Raw genomic sequence first — 22,171 nt, 5'->3', positions numbered from 1 at the left:
TCCATTCTGTCGGGCAGCTTGCTTTAGGAGGCAATCCGATATCTCCTTCAGCACCCCAACTTTAATAAAAATGGATACATTTGATGTATGTGAGGCTCGATGAGTTAATTAGCAATCAGTTTCAGTGTCATCTTTGAAATAACTGCATCGTTAACTGATGCATTGAATATTCAAGAAATTGCTTGAGAGCTGTATTAAACATGAACTTTTGATTTTTGTTGAATTTATACAGATGTTATTTCAGCTGTTTCATCAGTTGCTCTTTGCTTATTTAAAGCAAGACCGAAAAGATACTAATATAAAGCTTTGACTGCCGATAAACTTGTCAGAGAGAAAATATTTTGAGGCAGGATTTTCACTGGTTTCACCAACAGAAACATGCAGTAATAGCCATATGGCAATTTAGGATTTTATGACCGTTTGATCCGACTGAAAATGAGCTCCATTCCTCAGATGTATTCTTGATGCAACAGTGCAGTCAGATGATGAAACTTATCACTGTAGCAGTGGCTGTAAGAGAGAGGGGGAAAAAAAAACCCAGTACAGTATATTGAGGAATATTTTTTAAACTTTGCTTTTGTCAAACTGTCACAGCACTTTCTACACAACTTTCTCTGGAAAATGTGAAAGCGTGCTGTATCTCATTAAGTGAAGTAAACACTCGGAAAAGAGAAACCGTATCCTTGAAAGTGAATCCCGCTGAGATTTTTAAAACACGACGCATTTCATTCATTCATTAGACATGTAAACATTTTGCTTGGTTACAAATAAGGGTTAATCGGCTGTCTGTTAGTCAAGCTATGGTGTAAAATGAACGAATTTGTGCACATTTGGAAGGAAAGATGGATTAATTTTAGATGAGATAAAGTAGAACTTTATTCGTCCCACACCAGTAAAAAAAAAAAAAAATCACGTTACAGCAGTTCAGAGGTCAAAATATACAAAGATTCACAGAGGAGATCGATTGAGCTTTATGTAACATCACTTCAATAAGTTGACTTTTAGGATACACTGTGATCCAAGAAATCTATGCAATTTTTGCAAGACCAACAACCTAACTTCAGCAGCCTAATTTTTCCCATAAAACTGCTCCCACAAAAAAAAAAAAAAAAAAAAAATCTCCATAATGCAAATAACTAAGTGGTCGATGCCACTGCACGGCTCTTGGTGATTTAAGGTTTGGAAGCAGCTGCTCGGCAGTGGCAACCCCATTCTATGAACTGTTCTTGAGCTAATCTGAAGATGGCTGGTGGTGACCTCTTTGCACTGTGTGCTTCAGCATCGCTTGACCCCTCTCTCTGAGTTGCTGTTGTTCTCAGTTGCTTCCATTTTGCTCTTGTACAACTAATAGTTGAATGTGAACCATTTAGTGTTGAGGAAATTTCACGGCTGGACTTATTTCACTGGAGACATCCTGTAAAACTGGAATCCAGCGAGCCTCTGAGAGCGACCCGTTCCTTCTCAGAGGTTTGTAGAAATCGTCAGCATGGCGGGATTTTATTCACCTGTGATAATGGAAGTGATGGGAACACCTGAATTCAGTGATTTAGATCGCTGAGCAAGTACTTTTGGCATTAAAGCGCATGTACCTCTGAGCCTCTGCTGTAAAATCTTTTGCAATCTGAACTTGTCGGCAGCTTTGGTTGGTCATCAGAAAACCCCAGAGCTCCATATTTCTGTGTAAGACAGAGTGCTGTGGTCTGCTTTTAAAGGGAAAGTGCTCCATTTATTTGAAGCTATTACATCCCGCCTTCCTCAGATCCGTATCAGGAAAACAAATAAAGCTAACAGTGAAATGTAAGGCCAGCAGACTATATCTATTTTCTTATTAAGGCTTCAATATCCTTTAGCATTGATAGGAATCTCCCTTTTTATCTCTGACCCTGCTTTAGCTTGTCTGTGTGCACGTGGGGTAGTTTGCTTTGTGTGCGCGCGCGCGCGTGTGTGTGTGTGTGTGTGTGTGTGTGTGTGTGTGTGTGTGTGTGTGTGTGTGTGTGTGTGCACATTTCCACCTGTGGTGATGTTAATATATTGCCAACTGTCTATCCTGCCATCTGGCCTTGCAGTTTACTTAAACCTGTGGTGATTTAAGGACTGAATAATTTTAATGCAGTCTTGCCTCGGTGGCCTGCCACGTGAGAACCGGTACCGTGCATGTGTGTGTCGTAATGTATCCATCTCTAATGCTCCTATCAAAACACACACCTGTTTTTCCTTGTTTACTCATACAAAAATCTTCAGCTCGAATCAATGAAATTAAAGTCTATAAGTTCATCAGCACTTGTAAATTTATCAGTAAGGAAAATTAACCCAGTGTGTATGCGTGTGTGTGTGTGTGTTTTTTTTCTTTCTTTTTTAAGTTTCTGGACTTTTACCTCAAATTTTAACGTCACTGAAGCAATATTAGGTCGTCTCTTATGACAAACTGTTTTCTAAGAAGTTAAACTACTGTGATTATTACATAATCCGACTGTATTTTGCCCTTTGTGGCACTTGAACTGTCTCTGGAGTCTTGGTATCCATAGGCACAGCTGTAACTCTATTTATGGCCCTCCAAGTGTTGTAGCTGCCCAAAACCTTCTTGACATGGATGTTCTTGTTATTCCCCACATGCTCCCACAGGAGATGAGGTGCCGAACGTGTCCTACTTCAGCAGAAGAAAGGCAGAAGCAGCTGGATGTTTCAGGAATATGTAAAATAGACCTTTTCTCCGACTGTACATCCGCTCCGTGACAAGCCCACTTCTTCTTTATTCCCCAGTCTTTTCCGTTCTTCCTCTGTTCTTAATCGCGGAGGGGGTAGAGTTAATGTAAGCCCCGGATCCTTTCCACTTGCACGTAAACACGTGCACGTACACACTGTAACACTCCAACCTCATTTCCATCCAGGTTTCCTCGCCGGGTGATAGGAGAGGAGCGCAGCGGTGCCATATTGATGGCGGGGCGGGGCGGGGAAGAGGCTCGGGAGCTTTATAGTGTCTGTCAGGATGAAAGAGGGGCCCCTCAGAGCGGCACCCTGACACCCAACTCTGTGTGCGCGCACATGTGTTTGGTGTTGTTGTCATTAAACATTTAAGACTCCTCTGGTATGACAGCAGGCAACTTGGTGCTCCAGCGGCATGTTTTCATGCAAAATTTATTGAAAAAGACGAGCTGTTGTTAAGAGATCGTGTTGCCTTTCACCAGTGGCAAAGGGTAAGTGGGTGATTCTGTCTGCGCGTGTGTGTGTGTGTGTGTGTGTGCGCCTTGTTCTGAATAATCACCTGGTTCTTTAAGAATTTCCACTGTGAGTGTTTTTCTCATCATTGATAAATTTGTCAACAGAAACACTGTGTTGTTGTTTAGTCATTGAGGCGGAGTCTCTCACACTGTGCAGTTTGTATTCAAATATTTTTCCTGTGATTCTTATTCTTTGCGATTCTGAAAGACATGTTTTGGATTTGAATGCAGTGGAAATAAAATGAAGAGAAAGTACAAGTACAAAATAAACTTTACTAAATACACATTTCTGCTGCTTCAGCTGTTTGGAAGCACTTTATTCACACTCCCACTATTGAGAGCAACTAACTTGCTCAGAGACACTTTGGCATATGGACAGGTGAGACGGGGGATCAAACCGCTGACCTTCAGATAGAACGGTGGTCTGTCGGCGATGTTCTGCTGCCAGTTTCCGGTATGCACACTTACTCTTCCTCGTCAGATCGAGTTTAATTTTTTTTTTTTTTTCACCTGTATTTGTCAACGTTTTCTCTTGTCTTTTTAAATCAGAGCAGGAAAAAAAAAAAAAAACACACAGTGTTTTGTTAACAAGTGCACATCTGCCCCCAGGCAGATAATTGACAGAAGTTTAATTTGAATGTAACAGCAATCTTCACCTGATGTTTCGACCCAATTCCCACCTGTAATTAATGAGCAGAAATGTAGAATCTTATGTTAACAGATGGCGTTTCTCCACTGAAAGTGACAGGTTTTTAGAAATATTTTTAATTACGGGGACTTCTTTTAAAAAGGTTTTGGCATCATTAAGTGCTGTAGTGGCTCAGACTTTGATCAGGCTTGAAGGAATTTGGTTAAGTTATGGACTGAGAACAGTCGGGCCCCAGCTTTTTTCTGATTTCCTTTATATTGTTAATACACTCACACACATAGGTGTGCATACTTTCACTCTTCCCTCTTTCCTGCCTGTCACCCACTCCAAGCTCAACTCCGAAGTCAAAGCATTTGTCAGCCTTCAAGAGGGAATCCTCAGCCTTCTCTCTGGGTGATGGCAGCCTCTCTCCTCTGCATCACATCACCCAGGTTGCGGGGAAGCGTGCGCCGGCTGGGTTGTTTCACGTCCTCAAATGGGAGAGATGTGTCCAATTAGACTGAACTCCTTGTATGTGCCGGGCCACAGGAACTCAACGGTCCTTCTTACTGAGCTTAATGTCATTTGAGTGGGAAATCGGGCATCGGCCGGGCGGCGGAGGCAGGGAGAGCGCTGTGGAGACCTCTCATGGCGGCAGAGCCACCTTCTCCCTGTGCATGTAAAACTGGAGTTATAATGAGCTTAGGGTTAAAGAAATGAAAGGGCTTCCCACTTTCTATTAAAGGCTCGTCTATGAAAGAATCATTTTCTCTGCTAAAAAGGAGCCGTCATTCAACGGCCTTCATTATTTTCATGCAATAAGATATTTTATGAGCGCTGATTTTTTTTTTTTTTTTCCTTTTTTTTTTTTTTTTGGTCTTTTGTTATAAAGAACAATTTTTGGACTTTTTGTTTTTAATTAGATTATCCATCTTCACCAAACCTGCTCGTTGTCTTTCTTTGAATGTCATCAAGTAATGACTCTCATTACTGTTCTGGGCTGAACGGAGCCCGGCCTCACCGCGGGGGTCCCGGCAGGACCTGCAGGCCTCCGTTCGGCTAGCGCTGCTCCAGTGCTCAGCCTTAACCTCTGGAAGCCTGGATGCTGTGAGGCAGAGAGAAAATAAAACAACACCCCAGACACACACGCGCAACACGCACACAAACACACACACACACTGCTGTTGATTTTCTCTCCCTTCTCGCCTCACTCTGAGGAAATGATTGTCTGCTTCTTTGCCTGTGTTGAACATCTATCAGCTCATTAGTGTTAGTAATACACTGAGAAAGTAGGTGTGTGTGTATGTGTGTGTTTGCGGGCATGTAGCTCCTGCCTGCGGCATCCTGTCAGCCCCTTGTGGGAATGTGTGTATGGGTGGTGTGAATGGGACTGCTGCTGCTTCTGTGTGTGTGTGTGTGTGTGTGTGTGTGTGTGTGTGTGTGTGTGTGTGTGTGTGTGTGTGTGTGTGTGTGTGTGTGTGTGTGTGTGTGTGTGTGTGTGTGTGTGTGTGTGTGTGTGTGTGTGTGTGTGTGTGTGTGTGTGTGTGTGTCTCTACAGTCTTGCAGGACTCTAGGCTGTGTCTGGCTCTGGAAGTGGGTCTGGGGAAGGAAGAGAGACTACAAACACCGTCCTCGGAAGGTTAGGATACACTCACATTGACTTAAATCAATGAGCTGTAAGTGTGTGTTTTATTTGTGTGTGCGTCGGGGGGGTAGCCCGGTGGCCAGGAGCAAGATGAGCTGCGGTTGAAGCTGAAGACCAGCAGGTGTGTGTGTGTGTGTGTGTGTATGCGTGTGTGTAGTTTGGGTGGGGGCTGAGTGGATGAAATAGGACTGATGCCTACATGCAAAGGGTGGATACTGTTCATGCACACACTCACAACAGACACACACTCAGGTCCCAGTCGAGCAACACACCAGCTACACAGAGTGGTGCAGCTGGAGTGTTTCGTGGCCCGTGGCTGTATGTCGTCATTAGTTTTATTTTCACAGTAATAATGGGCATAGATTTGAAAGAAAACAGCACACACACACACACACACAAACTCACACATGCACAACAGATTTTGGATGGACTTTTATTTGTGTATACACGTACATAAATCAGCCTGATGTTGAGAGCAACACAAAGAAGGTTTTGGAATCGGTTTACTGTGAGTCGTCCGCTCAGATCTTTGACTTTACTTCAGATCTGAGTGAAATTAAAGAACAGCCTAAGACAACCGAGTAGTCTGGAATGAAAATGCAGCAGATTTGTTGTTGTGTGAATGTCTGATTGAAGCCCTCAATCAATGTCAACGTGACTTAGTTGTGATAAAGTTCTAAATTCTGATTTCTTAGCAGTGCAGCAGGTTCTAAAACTCTCAGTCTGTCTCTTTTAATGAATTTTAATCAGAGGCGGTTTCATGTTTTTGGGCTCAGGAGTCAAAACCTTCATGTAGAATGGTTCAAACTTTATTAGGAGTTGAACCTTGAATTTGGGTTAACCTTGAACCTTGAAGTCTGTACATACATTGATAGATAACATTAACATGAACCATATGAGACAAACTATGAGTGAAATTGATATTGATGAGCTTTTATTCTCTTCCTATGAACGTACCATTTATTTATTGTATACATCACAAGTTTAGACAGCATTCAGATGTGTGTGTGTGTGTTCCCAGTTAGAAGCTGCCTTCTCAGTTTACAAAATGTCAGGTGGGTAATATGTTTCTTTAAACCAGTTTTGATTTGTTTGTCACTGTCAGAATGGTTCTCACTCACAGCAGCCTTTTTCTTGTATAATTTACTTGTTGCTTTATACTGAACTTTCTACTTGGGACATTTTCCTCTTCCCAGTTACGTATGAATAAATTTGATCGCCTAATTCAGCTGAAATCGACATCAAACGTCAGCAATGACAGAACATATTGTTAAAATGTGCCTGAATTTGTGCTATTTAAAGATACTGGTTTCATGTCGTGTCTCAACCTGGACACCTTGTAAAATATAAAAAACAAGTGGCTGTTCTGGACTTTTATTACTTTATTACTCAGGATATTGGCATAAGAGTACAAGCTGTTTTTTGTTTTTTTTTAATACCTGCATGGGCGTATAGAAAACTTGCTTACGGGCCCAAATTTCTTAAATGCTTCTGAATATTATAGGAGTGACCCATGAAAACGTTTGAAATCGCAATTTACAGGTGTAAAGGAATCACATTTTTGTCTTAATAAAAGAAACTTTGTGCAACTTCTCAGATGTTTCCTGGTTAGATGAAGCCAGCAGTGTGGAATATGACAACTCGAATATAAGGAGACTTAACCAAAAAAATACAGTTTTGTGATTGTGTTTCTGTATTTCTCTGACAAACATGATAAAACATGATTGCCCTGGCAGTGGCACATAAATTTTTCATTTTGATTCTTTGAATTTTTATATTGAAATTGCACATTGTTGTCGAACTCCAATTCTTCTAATTGTTGACAAGCCAAATATTATTGCACACTTGTTTGTATTGCAGTAGTTTTAGAATAAAGAGTCAAAAACACACTACTTTATAATGTATAGTTACATTTTCAACAATGAAACGAATCAGCTGATTACTTAACTGCCGCCCAGCCCTATAAAAATAAAACAACAATAAAGCTGAAGAGTGCCTAAGTGGAATAACAACAAGCTATCTCGTCTGGACAGTGAGGGGAGAAAACGGTGTCTGCGGCTGACCCCTCTGCTGGCTGTGTGGAGTTTGGCGCGTCGCTGTTTGCATGGAGAGAGAAAAGTCTGGCCACTTTTAATCGCAGGAGAGACACCCTGAGTGAGCGATAGAGAGCTGTGACAATCCATTTACTGCGCTCTGTAATCTGTTTAACCATTTAGTGAGTTGTTAAGGGGGAATGCAAACACACACGCACACACACACACACACACACACACACACACACACACACACACACACACACACACACACACACGAGAGCCCTGCAGGCTTTGGAGTGGTGCACAGGACAGTTTGCCGGGTAGATTCACTACAGTTGCACATCTAGAGTGCTGTGTGTGTGTGAGTGTGTGTGTGCGCGCATCCATTTGTTTGTGTGTGTGTTGATGTGTTTGAGACCTGCTGTAGGCATTGACAGAAGCCAGGCCTGGAGCGTGATGACAGAGACCAGACCTGGCCAAATAGAAGATCCCCCAATCCAATTACCCTGTTCCTCTCTTTCATTCCCCCTTCTTCTTGCCTCCCCTGTCCTCACCCCTTCCTCACCTTTCTCACACCTGGCCTCTCCTCTTCTCTCCTCTCCTCTCCTCTCCTCTCCCGCATTTCTTTTTACGTCCCCGTCTTCTGGTGAGCCGTTGAAGTGGCTGGCTGCTCGGCTTTATGGATCAGAGGAGGATGCAGGCAGGATTATAAGCAGCAGGTTATGAGCAGGAAACATGACAGGCCAGCTCCGATTTAGGAGGGTTATGTAAATGTGCTTGTCAACAAAATATGTTTTTCCTGCCTTCAGTATTTCTCTCCTCTCTGGAAAATCGGGTAGTTTTAGTTTGGGCGGAAGCAGAGCGGCGTTGAAGGCAGGGAGGGAAGCTAAAAGAGAAGATTGTTATGGAGAATGATGTGTAAAAGAGACACACTGTTAATGTTTAATTTTCTCCAGACTCCACCGCTTATTCATCTGCACCGGGGGCAAGGAAAGGTGTTGACTGAAGTCTTTATGAGAGGGGCTGAAAGTGAAGAATACATTATAGGAAGAGATGTTCTTTTTAGTTTGAGAGAGCGCACATACCAACAAAGAGGAGAGAGGGGGAGAGAAGAGAGACGGGGAAGGAGGAGAGTTTTCACCGCGCTCCGAGTGGCTTTCGTCATGCATCTGACCTCTGCCGCTGCGAGACAGAAATACAGCTCTGCAGGTCTTGCCTAATGGCATTGATCATTACAAGAATACCTCCCTCAGACGGGGTAAACAGCATAGCAGACATACAGTTAAGTACCATGACTCAGTTGTGGAAGTAAATATTGCCTGAGAGGAGTGTATAATAATCGTTCTCGGCGGAGATGTGAAATTGACAGCCATTTTCAGAGGATTTTCCTCCGTACAGACACCCAGTTGAAACAAAAAGTGTTATGCGTGTAGTTAACGATCACACTGTGGTGGGTGCAAGCTTATAGTGAGGCATGGAAATAATTATTGGTGGCACTGATGGAGAACATCGTCTCAGACAGTTTCTATCGAACAAGCAGTGGCCACAGGAAAGCCTCTCTCTATCTCTCTCTCTCTCTTTTCTTATCCATTTAGTCTGCCACTTTCTCAGCACAAGTTTAGATCTCTGGACCGATGTTTAATTCATTTCTACTAATGTCTCACTCATTCTCTTTCATTCTCTCGCTCTCATTCGTTCCCATGTGCTCTGTCCTGCTCTCTCGCCAGTCAAGTCCCTGTGGTTATTTAATAGAGTTATTTCACACTACACTGTACCTCACTCATTCTCTCTCTCTCTCTCTCTCACACACACACACTCACACAAGCTACTGGCACTTTCCTGCTGTCAACTTTATGCCAGTAAGTGTGATTTTAATTTTTGTGCGCCATGAGGCTTGGATATATGAAGATCTGTCATTGCAGTGTGTTGTATCATCACATACTTTTTCACAAGAGCTTTTTAATTTTCAGAGAAAAGACATCAGATGTTATTCTTACAAATACTGATCATAAAGTTACTTTTAGAATTAATTGTCTTTCGATTTCTAATGTGACTTGTTCACATCTATCATCTTTGTTTTAACAGCTGTAAAAGCTCTAAATAAGACTTTATTGTGATCTACCATCATCTACAGGAAGCCCAGCCTCTGATTTTACCACTTCAGAGCTAGAAATACCTTTTAAATAACTTTATTCTGTGATGACATGAACACACTTTTACCAGGGATTACTGTTGGAGAGAGCTCACATGTTTTTTTTTCCACATCATTTGTTCCTAAAACAGAAATATCTTATTTTAAAAAGTATCAGTGTTTTCAGAATTGACTCGCATATACACTAACATTGAGTCTACTGTAGCACATTTGGTGTGGAAATTAACTTTTTTATTTTATTCATTTTCTGTCATGTTTTTAGTTTTAATTCACTCATACACACAAAAAAAAAATAAAAAAAAATAAAAAAATAATCTGTTCTTATCTGTCAGACTTAATTTGGACCATAAACGAGTTTAATGAAGGAATGACCTTGCGAAGTGTTAGAATTTCTTCCAAAAATAGAAAGTAACAGCTGTTTTCATTTTGTCCCCAAGAGGTAGCGCTAGTTTTGCAGCAATGGAACGCTGTGATCAGGCAGTGAACAACTGTGGACATCAGTGCTGTGAGTGACACACTGCTAACTAACTTACAACAGAAAAGATAACAGTGTTTGAGTACTTGAATGCTGAAAACTGCTCAAAAGTCCTGATGTAGTAACAGGCTAACATCGGTTTGCAGAAAACACCATGGGGAAGTTTGTTTTTTTTTTTCCTTTTAAGCATGGGAGCATTTTCAGATCGCAATTTTCACATATCAAAACTTTGGGAAACTTTGTAGCTGAAAGTCACTATTTACAGTTTACCCTGTTGAAATGCCATTGGACTTTATCTGTGTTTAGTTCAATGACTGTATGTGGCCCCTGAACGAAAATGAGTTTAAATCTCTTCCAGTAGTGTCTCACTACAGTTCAGCGCTTGTCTCTTTGTGAACTCCTGCCGTTCTGTTCCAGCCTCTTTTTATGCCCAAATCTGATGTACGGAAAATATGTACAGTGTGTATAAATACCGTGGGCACCGCTGTCTAATCAACACAGAGAAATAATTCACCTCTTTTCCTCCGCACGCACACACGCTCACTGATGGAGACCAACTGAGATCTGTCAGTGTCGAGCTCGATGTGGAAAATGTTTTCAGGGAAAAAGGTGGAGCGTTTCAGAAAATGAAACAGAGTAGCAAATCATCTTGTTAAATTTTCAAACAAATATTAATCAGAATGAGTAATGCTGCTGGAGCCGGTGTTATGACACACACATTTTGGCAGGTATGCGTACGCCTTAATTACTGTATGTTAAGCGTACAATTGAGAGCAGAAGTGTATATATGTGATGCGTCCTGCTTGTAACGGATTCTTAATGTATGAAATGAATGCAGTCGGTAATGAGTGAGACGTGGCAACATGTGGACATCATGATACTGCAATTACTCTCGTTGTGATTTATGATATTTCCTGAAAGGAACTAAAGTTCCCATGACTGTACATTCAAAAGATTAACAAGAAATTGGCGTAATATAATAAACCAGCACCGGCTGACTGTGCATGTGATTGCAGTGAGTTTAAAAAAAAAAAAAAAAAAAAAAGAGGAAAGAAAGGGAAACCTTGAATTGAACCAGACGTTTGGTATTGGTATAGTTTTTGATGCACATTTCTTTGGTCAGGACCAAGAACGTGTCGATGTTCAACATGCAGCCCCAGTGTTGACTTAAAAGGAGACGATTCGGGTCTTCGGAGTGGTTTTCTTTTTTCGGGTGTCAGCATGTGCACTGTATCGTTAACCACTCTGTCCGAGGCGAGCTTTGTGTGCGTGTTCCTCTCTGCACTGTTCGTTGGTCTATTTGCATTAGTGTGAGACTGGGGTTAACTTTTCTTTGTACCACTTTTCCTTGAAGTCTACACACACACACACACACACACACACACACACACACACACACACACACACACACACACACACACACACTCCTGACATCTCTCCCTGTAGGCCAGACTGCAGAGTGCTCGGGGCCATGTTGTTTTGTCTTCTGACGGACAGACAGAAAGCAGAAAAAAGAGAGACTTACTCCGGCCAGTGATTACGCCGGTTTGACACCGCAGACATAGAAAGGGAAAAGAAAAAAAAAAAAAAGAGAAAGTGAAAAAGGCACGGTATAAAGTGGTGTGTAGATGATATGAATAACAATGTATGCGGTGTGTCTCCGCGGACCCCGATAACCTGCAGACCGCAGCCCGGTGCCTGTGACAGGCTGGCCTTTGTGGCCACTTTATCCCGCCTGTACACTTGTAAGGTAGAGCCGGGATAATCGCACCTAATCTAATTAAGGCTAAAGAGGGCCATGACTGAGGCTGGCCGGGAGCAGACTGGGCGCTCACACACACACACACACACACACACACACACACACACACACACACACACACACACACCAACAAAAACAGCTCAGCAGCGAAATCCTGTTTGCATCAGAAAAATAAGGTTGTCATATTGATTATGCAGATGAGGGACTAACGGGGGCTAACTGCCTCTCGGGCCAGCCGGTTACAGCTGACACAGGCTAAAGAGAGAGGGAAAAAAGGATTATAGCAGGTTTAGCTCTGTTTTCTTTCTACCGTTTTGCATGTACCAGTTTTCGGTTCGGAGCAGCTTTGTACCTGCTGCTACTTTCTCATGCTTCAGAGTTGGGACTGATTGTGAGAAAAAGATTTTTTTTTGTGGGGAAGAAAGACGTGCCATATTCTGGTTAAACTGAACACAGAGTCCCATTAAAATAACTTACTTTGTCAGAGAATTCGTTGTGGGAATTGATAGTGTAATTTAATTTCTTTTTTTTTTGTGCAACATCAGCAGCAAAATAAATGTATGCAGAAATATATATGCAGTGACTCCGGGAGCAAGAAGAAGAAGTGGAGCAGTGAGAAATTAACATTTCTCTTTTATGCTTACGCTTGTAGCCGATTAGTTATCAAGTACAGGTGAGATAAAAGGTTTCAGTCGTATTTTCACATTTATGACACAAACTACAACATGTCACTCCTTTTGAGGTTCTAATTGTCTGATTATGGTCTCTGTGTAACATGAATTAAGGGGAGCATCTAATATTATGAAATTGAGTCTTTTGTGTGAGGCTGTTTCTCAGTTGGAAGGTTGCAGGTTTGGTTCCCTATTTGTTCACAGGTGTCCCCCAGCAAGACACTGAAGCCCAGATTGCTCCCAATGGATTGACTGAGCGCCTTGCAAGGCAGTCACCTCCATTAGTGTGTGAATGTGGTTTACAATTTAAAGCACTGTGGGGACCAGTCAAGTGGAGGAAAAGCATTATATAAGTGAAATTCTTTTTATCATATTAAGAGGTTCTGTTTTTGACTTTCATATTGTAGAAGGTCAGATAAGAATAAAACAAACAAAAAAAAAAAACATCCGAAATATTTTGGCTCATGTGTAATAAATGTAAGTTAAATGGATGTTTTACCTAAGCAAAATATAGGGGGGGGGGCGGGGGGGAACAGTATTTTATTGGCTGCCAAGTGGTTTTTTTTATTTTTTTATCTTGGTTATCTGTGTATCAGTACAACAGTAATTCAACTATTTCCTTCACTCATCTGTGTGCATTTGCTTGTCGGGACATGTTGTCATACATGGCTATTAATAACTTGTCATCGTGTGTGTGTCTGTGTGTGCGTGTGTTTCGCCTGTGCGCCCAGCCAGCAGCCAGATTGCCGTTTCCCCCCCCTCTGCCCCTATAGAAAGGCCTGCGTATTCTCTGGATGAGAGTGTGATGTACAATTGAAGGGCAGGATTGAAACTGATTACCTTGTTAACTCCTGGCACCCACTGGCAGCTTGAAATAGACCTGAGCACCAGGGCCTGATTTGCAAATGAATTACCTCTCGCCCGGCCCTCCCTTTTTCCCCTCCCCTCCATTCCCCCATCTTCCAACCTCTCTCTCTCTCTCACTCTCTCTCTCTCTCTCTCTTTTTTTTTTTTTTTTTGTCCATTCGGTGCCAAGATCATCTTTTTATATTGTGCCATGACAGATGCTGTGCCGGGCTGCCATTGTTCCTCATCAGTTTTTCTAGGGGCCGCGAGGAGAGCCAAAAGATTTCCACATGTGATTTTAACACAGGCGTCCCCCCTGCCGTACAGCCCGGTGCATTCGTCTTTGTGTACCACTGTTGCAATCTACATAGTTTTGGAGCGGGCAGAAATGTTGGGGAGTGTCATTGTCTCAGTCTCAATAATGGAGAGGTATTTCTCTGATTAGGGCTGGTTATAATTGGGGAGGTATGAAAAGGGCCGCCGGCTATTGAAGAAGACCACGGGGAAATTGATAGCTCTCGATGTCTGCCTTTTGCTGTGTCTTTGTCCTGCTCTCCCTCTATGTAACCACACTAAAAAGAAGTCAATTTTCTTTAAAACTTGGCCCCGGTATGCCGATCCCCTCAGCCCTGAGCTGGTGTGTGTGAGCTGAGAAGAGGGGAGATATCCGCCGGGAGACACGCTCGGTCTGTGATGTGTGTGAAAGTCGGTGTGTCAGTTCAGTGGCCTATCGATGTTTGATTTATTCATTCTTTTAATAGCGAAAAAAATACATGTAAACAAGGACAGGTAGGAAGCTGAAGGTCCCTTCTGCCTGTCCGTGTCATAAATGAACACAGGTTATTTCTTTCTATGACTTAATTCAACAACAGGGGAGATGTCTGTCATATGTTTATAGATCTTTTATTTTTATGTTGAGGACAAATAGAAATATAGAAAAAAAGGAAAAGATATTAACTGAAAATGGACAGCCGAGAATCAAAAAGAGTTGAGGGACAAGCAAGAAGATCACGGGGATGCTCTTTAGTTTTTGAGAACAAAATTGTGATAAAAATAAATAAGAAGATGATGAAGCTCTTAATTATTTTTATTAGAATAGACATTTTCAGGATTGAATTTATTTTAAGTCCAGTGGAGAGATTTTATAAAGCTCTAGGGCAAAAACCGCAAGAGTAAGCTTTATGACAGTTTCCTTCAAGCAATTGAATCATGTCAACCGAACTGGGTTAGAAGTCTTGGAAAATGTTTCACCGGTTATCCGTGGTCTGTGCTGTTCAGCGAAGCCTCTTGGAAAAGGAGCAAAATGTCTCCCAAGACATACAACCCAGTCCGTTTGACACGATTCACTTACAGATTCTCTTACCTGGACATAGGAAACATGCATGGACAATTATGACGCTTACAAACTGAGCAGAGAGTGACAGTTCAAAGTGTCTCACTTGAAGGAGAAGAGTTCTGCTTTTCTTCTAATGAGAGTGTCTCATAATATAGAAAACAAGACGACATCCATCCAGATATTATGACACAGAAAATGAGGTTTGCAAAGTGAGTTGAGTTGACGGTGTTTGAAATTGTTCTACCGAAAACATTTTAATTAAAAAAAATAAAATAAATAAAAGTCCTGAATCTACAAGACCAATCGTTGCATAACAACAAATTTGGTTTTACTTTTGAACAAGACACTTGTCTTTGAGAAAGTTTTATGAGTGATGCTGGTTTGCAGACAACACGAATGAACAGTGATCTCAAAGTGTTTATCCTGGATGCTTTGAGCGCACAGTGGCCTTAAAGGCACTAATTAAAGTTATCAGGAGTGTTTATATGTTAAAAACACATATGCTGGATGATAATTTCATGATTTAAAGTAATGAAAGATTCACAGACACACAAGAATTTTCATCTGTAAAGTCTCTCTCTCTCTCTCTCTCTCTCTCTCTCTCTCTCTCTCTCTCTCATATAGAGCAGACTTGCCATAAATCAACTTCTTTCTTTCTTATTCCTTCTCTTGTGACTTTTTTATTGAGTGCACTTAACCCTCCCTGGGAGAAAGATAAAGTGGGGAATTTGTTAGCCCCATTTTTAATGGACTGCCTTTCTCTACCATTCTGGGATTATGCTAAAGTGAAAGCCCCTCCATCGTCGAAGGTCCGAGTCCGGGGCAGCGTGTGTACCCGCGTATGTACGCCTCCCTGTGTGTGTGTGTGTGTGTGTGTGTGTGTGTGTGTGTGTGTGTGTGTGTGTGTGTGTGTGTGTGTGTGTGTGTGTGTGTGTGTGTGTGTGTGTGTGTGTGTGTGTGTGTGTGTACGCACGCACGCACACATGCTGAATTACATAGAAAGCATTGAACGATAAGTCTGTGTTTTGTTCCCTCTTATGTGTTCTGCGTGGAAGAGTGACAGCCTCTGACTTATCCCTGTATTATCCCTTCCTGTGAGCGTGTGTGTGTGTGTGTGTGTTTAAGTGTGAGTGTGTATGTGTGTCCCTCCAACCCTCCTCTCAGCTGTATAAAACCCTGAGAGGTAGCTCTGATAGCACACACAAGAATACAATTTCAATTTCAATTGGCAACCCTGTTTAAAAGGGCTATGGAGATGGCAATCAGGCCTGGGGGAAAGCTGCGATCCCTGTGTTATTGTGCTTCTGTGTGTGTGTGTGTGTGTGTGTGTGTGTGTGTGTGTGTGTGTGTGTGTGTGTGTGTGTGTGTGTGTGTGTGTGTCTTGACTTCTCAATATCAAGCTTTTGCCTTCTATTAGTTAAACAGGCAGATGTCACCGATGCGGATTGTGTATTTCTGTGTAGTTGAGCGGATGTGTTTTAATGTGTTGTGCTTTATTTAGTGTGTGTGTGTGTGTGCAACACGTGTGTGCACGTGTGTGTACGTGTGACAGATTAAGCTCGCCCTGGTGTCCCCATCACATTGACTCTTTAATAAATATGCCTGCCAGTCTATCAGCAGTCAAACAACACATGAATGCTCAATGACACGCTTGACAAGGCATGCCACCATGCCAAATGGAGCGCGCGCGCGCACACACGCACACGCACACACACACACACACACACACACACACACACACACAGTTGTGCTTATGACGTCTCTCTCAGTGTTACAGTGTCCTGTCTTCTCTCTTCTTGCCACTATCTCTGTCTGATATCAGTGAGGAGCTGAGAGGATGCTGAGGGCCAAATGTTATTTTTGCAGCTCACATACACCTAGAAAAGTAGAGCTGAGCTGCACTTGGAGCGGGGAGGGGGAAAAAAAAAAATGAGCTTGTCGTGTTGAAAGAATGGTCAAATGTAAGCTTTCATGACACTTTAAATGATGGCTGAGATTTCAGGAGTTAAGGAGAAGCAGCAGATCTGAAGAGATGCCCTGTGAATGACAGCTGTTTTTCATTTGTGAGTTTTTCAAGAGAAATGTTCAAGTTTTCACCCATCCTGCTGCCTCTCCCTCGCCGACGTGCCGTTCTCCCAATGCTTTTTGGTTTTTGACACCGTGGTCATCCTTCTCATGTTTGCGTCAGGAAACAATAAAAATGCTAATGTTTACACACATGGTGTTTGCACACTCAAAGCCACAGACATTGTTTTTCCCAGTATTCACTCCAGCAGAAGTTTTTCCACTTTTATTTGTCACATACTCAGTTGCAAATTTCAACAATTTATTAAAATATTTTTATTTATTTATTTATTTATTTATTTGTTTATTTTACCTGTGGGTTCCCATTTCACGGGAGTCCTATTGTGTTGTCATATAGTTTGTTTGAATGTGCAGATTTTTGTCACAGTTGATGCTTTGAGTGTAAGTGCAATACCATCTGGTTCGTTAGTGTTAGTGACTACTGGCTGGCCACACATTTCATACATGGTAAACAAAGTGTGATGGTGCTGAAACACAAGCAGACGTTGGTGTTTTGTTCTTATCGAAAGTTTTTTTTTTTTCTTTTTTTCTTTTTTTTCCCCAACATTTTGAGTTGCCGTGATTGCACAATCATTTGTGGTTGAGAAATGCCTGTTTGGATAAATTTGATTGACTGCTAATGCATACGGCTCCTGACACAGGGTCTAAACTACAAGGTGATGGATTGTAGCTGCATGCAGGGGACATATAGTACAGGGCTGAAGTTACAAAATATTACGAGGTAAAAAACATTTTGCATGATAGAAGTGGATAGAGTACTCAAAACAGTTACTCAAGTGCAAGTATTGTTATTTTGCCAAAATATTAAAAAAGTGAAAGTAAAAAGTGAAAAAAAGGTCACTTAAGAATGATGAAGTAATAAAACCTACTGGAAGAGTGAGTATCGGAGTAATTTCATTAACATTTTTACATGAAGACATGCAGAATCAGATCACATGAAGCTGAACAACTTACTGAAATTGCAAACACATCTTAACAAAATGACACATTTGGGCACATTTCTTTTTCATTAATGGTTAAAGCTGTGATTTACAATGAATGCAGTGAATGCTTCAGTCCTGCGTTAGGAGAGTTAGGTTTGCTGACAACACATTAACAAACTTCAAGCTCGACACAGAATTTCAGCCATCACTGTGTACAATGTGACAATAGCTTTAAGTTATTCATCTAGTTCATATTTGCTTGAATTCAAAGATTTCTAAATTATGTTGGTACCGCTGTTTGTGCAGGTCAGATTATTTCAGTCAAATAAAGGTAGAGTGAGGAACCTGTGAGGAGAATGAGGAGTGATTGGCCACACGGAGTCAGGAGGCAGAGACAATGAGAACATTTGAATATATCCCTTTTAAAAAGAGAATTTGAAGAGCTGCATTCAACAAGTACATTTCATTCACAACGTTCCTCGAGTAAACGTAATGGAATAGATGTAAGAAGTCTCACTAAACCCTTTTCACAGGCCTGTATGTGATCAGAGGAAGGTAATCCATGGGCGTATGCCTGGTATAACAGGGCAAACCTGGCCGGCAGCGCACAGCGAAAGGGTTAAAGCTTCCACGCTCTGGACAGCAGGTCTGAGAGGTAATGCATGCCTGATGAGTGCAGGGCTAATGGGCAGCTCTGTTAGCTGGAAATCAAATGACTGCCTCTGCATTTTAAGTCCCTCTGTCGCCTCCATTGACTGACTAAAGATATTCATCTCCGCTTTGTCAAGGGTGGGAGGAGGAGGAGGGGGTTCAAGTAAAGAGAGGAAGAGAAAGAAAAAGAGAGAGGGTGAGGGAAAGAAGGGGAGGGCATCTTAGAAGAACCTGGAGACCTAATGCAATTATTAGAAACTTGACCACAAATGACAACTCTTCTGGCGCGGGCTCTGTAATTAATTGTCTGCTAGCAGGAGTGCAGGGGCTGGGGGGAGGGAGGGAGAGGGCTGGTGGCAGACAGAGAGAGAGAGAGAAGGAGAGGGCAAAATGACAGGCGAGGAGAGATACATGGAAAGAGATGAGGTAAGATGAGGCAACAGCCAAAAGGTATGTCATTGTGGTGCAAAAGACAGAAATGGGTTTGGACAAAACAGTAGATCATGAAGTGATGGATGCAGGAAAGAGACGACTAGAAGAGAGTAGAAGAGAATAGAAAATACTTCAGTAACCCCAGATGGACGTTCTTTTCTAGTAGAACTCTGAGATGGAAGCAGATGGGAAGAGAGAGGAGGCGAAAGGAAGGAGAAGGAGCTTGGAGACTGTAGGGAGACTGTGATGGATCCAGAGACCATGTTAAATTGGTCAGTATCGACCTACCTGACCGGGGCTCAGTTTAACACTCACACTTGTTTGTCCAGTTTTACTTAATTGACCACAGATAACTAATTACCATTTACTGGAACAACAGCACATCCGTCTCTCTCTGTCTTTGCCCCCCCCCCCTCCTGCACACTTGCCATTCTCTGTCAGGCTCTCCATCTTAGTGGCTTGTAGCTTCGTCCATTGAGAGAAGGATAGTCCTAAAAACTCCTTAGCTGGCGTTGCACAATGTTTTCTTCACATTATTGGCATTTGCTGATATTTACTTGAAGAAGAAACTTCAAAGAAGTGGAAAAGTTATGTGTAGGCCCATATCATTACTCATCCAGTATTTTGTTCATTAGTACTGATCAGTATTTTTTTTAAATGTAACGTTCGTTTGGGTTTGGCTAGTGCACGTGAAATCTAAATAAAGGCTCCGCAATTAAAAAATTTACTGCAGTTGACTTGGAGTCCAGTGTGAAACATGGAAATTCTCAATACTAGATGAATAGTAGAACTGTCTCATGAGTGTTCCTCCCAACCAGTCAGTCTCGGTTGAGGTTAATTCGATTTTGAGTAATTTCTCTGACTTCTCACATGCTCTCAGTGTTTCTTAGACTGCCTGAACACCTTGAGCAACTTTCTCAGCCACAGCATTATAACCTCCCGTTAGTGTCGATCCTTCTTTTGTGGTTTAAAACATTCAAAATCTGGACAAAGTCCAGAAGAGGTTCGTGTTGAAACACTTTCCAAACTCCCCAAACCCTCCGCCGTGCATCACTAACCACCGTCTGCCCGCGTCTTCCTCGTCTCCGCCTCCCTTTCCGCCTCCCCCTCCCGCCTCCCGCTGTGCGCCGGGGCTATAATGTGCTCCTGTGGTTGTAGTAAGCAGGCCATCGTGTCTCTGAGGCCTTGTGCTACACCACCATTACTATCTGGCCTGCCTCCACTACAAATTGGATGAACAGGCACTGACACATTTTCAATATTATTACATTAAACCAAGTGGATTTTGATTGATAACCTAATATTGGCCTAATGCAAAACATCAATCATGGCAAGTATATTAATTATTTAATATTGTGGCATAATTCAGAAATCGATGCTGCTGCTGCTGCGTTGAAGGCACAGCGTATGGAGGGAGGGAGGGAGAGAGGGAAGAGAGCGATAAGGAGAAAAGAAAAGCTCTGTCCCTGAAGACCTCGGGAGATTATATGATGTTTTGAAAAGAGAGATGGGGATGTAAAATGATGTGTGTGTGTTTGTGTGTGTGTGTGTGTGCATGCGCACGCCTCTAATGGATAGAGCGATCCCTTTGGCCCTCGTATGGACGGCGCTGGACAGCTTGCCCTTGATGAAGCCGGGACAACAGATGAGAGAGTGGGAGATAAAATGAAAGTGAAGAGCTTAATAAAGGTTGAATCAGAAAAAAATAAAAGACCTAGGAAAAAAAAAAAAAAGGGAGAGCGAGGTGAGGAGGGGGGAGAAAAAAAGAGGACGGGAAATGAGTAGAGGAGGAGGGATTGAGCGCTCCGTCTCCCCTGTGTTAGATTGTTTCTCACTAATTGCGCTTCATTAGCGGATTACACACACTGTCACCACGGTAACAAATGTCTTGCTGTCTGGTAGCCGGGCGCCCGTCATGTATAATGAATGTGGCGGGGTGTTTGTCACAATGTAATGTAATTACAGCTAGATGAAGTTTGCCTTAAGTGGTTGACTTGTCTTTATGTGGCTCACTGACAGAGTAAAGAATAAACAAGGAAACATTTTTTTTCACAACTTTTTTTTTTCCTCCCAGTGAAAGACTGTTTGCCATGGATTTTAAAACTGCAGTAATTAAAAAAAATGATTTTGATTCACAAGCTCGGGCAGAAACTTTTTTTTTTTTTACCCTTTTTTGACCAAATGAAAATGGTCAAAAGCTGCAACATATATTTAACCTTCAAAGTAATAATGATGCAGTTTATCAACTGAGTATCAGATTTGTAATTTATGTCACATTTATTAACTTTCAAGTATACGATATGCAAAATTTTAGCATTGCCACTCAGCCTGGCAGTCATGAGTCTCTCTCCTCACTTGACTTTGAGTTTTGGGAGTTTGTGTTTAGTTACAATTCGACCACAAGTTCAAAGGTTGTGCTTACTTGTTTTGCTTCCAGTGCTGCTTCTAATTTTCTCGTGCACAAGTTAGACACCATCTTGTGGTGTAAAATGGTATTACAGCTACAGACTTGCTGGGATTGTTGCTAGATTTGTTGTTAATTGACGTCTTTTTATGTGTGTATTATTATTTCATGGGCCCTGTTTGCTTTTAACAAACAGCATTGCACAGTTTGACTTTAAAAAACAATAATTAACAATTTCTTGGCTATTCGCTCTTTTTTGTTGTTCAGTTATCAAGCATTCAGACAAATCAAAATCACTGGTGGTTTAAACAATTAGGTCTGTCCAGATTGAATTAAAGTTTCTATTCTTCCGTACTTTGGATTTGTCGATGTTTGCCTTGCCAAGAACTGGGATTTGAGATCCAGCATCATTCCCCTCATCAGCAGGTGACATAGTAAGATGATTAAAACATTGTTTCCAGCGCCATTATTGTCACTTCAAACTGTAATATAGTCCTTTAGAAGGATCACATTATATTTAGTTTATATGGACGAGTGGCAGCTTGCAGACCGTTGGGCTTGTGGTCACATTAGGTCTGGGACATAGACGAGAGATGGATGGATGGATGGATGGAAGGAAGGACACATGGTGGAATGAGGGGTGGGGGTGGGGGTGGAGGGTGGAGGGGGTCAGAGGACGGGATGGATTAGACAGTATGTAATTTTAGAGATGGTGTAGATTTACACTGTGATGCTGCTGGCTGCATTAGCAACTGAAGCCTGTCGATAAGCCTTCCTCTCTCTCTCTCCACACACACACACACACACACACACACACACACACACACACACACTCCATAAAGCGGCACAGCCTGGGTGGAGTTGTCAGTAATGGAGGCCAGAGTTGGGAGAGGGGTGCTGGGTTCGG

At 42.1% G+C, this 22,171-nt stretch overlaps 1 protein-coding gene across 1 annotated transcript in view; it reads left to right on the top strand.

Moving 5' to 3' along the window:
• The window catches only part of rsrc1 (arginine/serine-rich coiled-coil 1), a 133,996-nt gene that overhangs the window by 28,462 nt on the left and 83,363 nt on the right, over positions 1-22,171 (top strand). The window lies entirely within an intron of this gene.

Source organism: Salarias fasciatus, chromosome 14 (genome assembly GCF_902148845.1).
Source record: "Salarias fasciatus chromosome 14, fSalaFa1.1, whole genome shotgun sequence".
In the NCBI taxonomy this organism is placed as follows: Eukaryota; Metazoa; Chordata; class Actinopteri; order Blenniiformes; family Blenniidae; genus Salarias; species Salarias fasciatus.
This window is presented reverse-complemented; position numbering and strand designations above follow the sequence as displayed.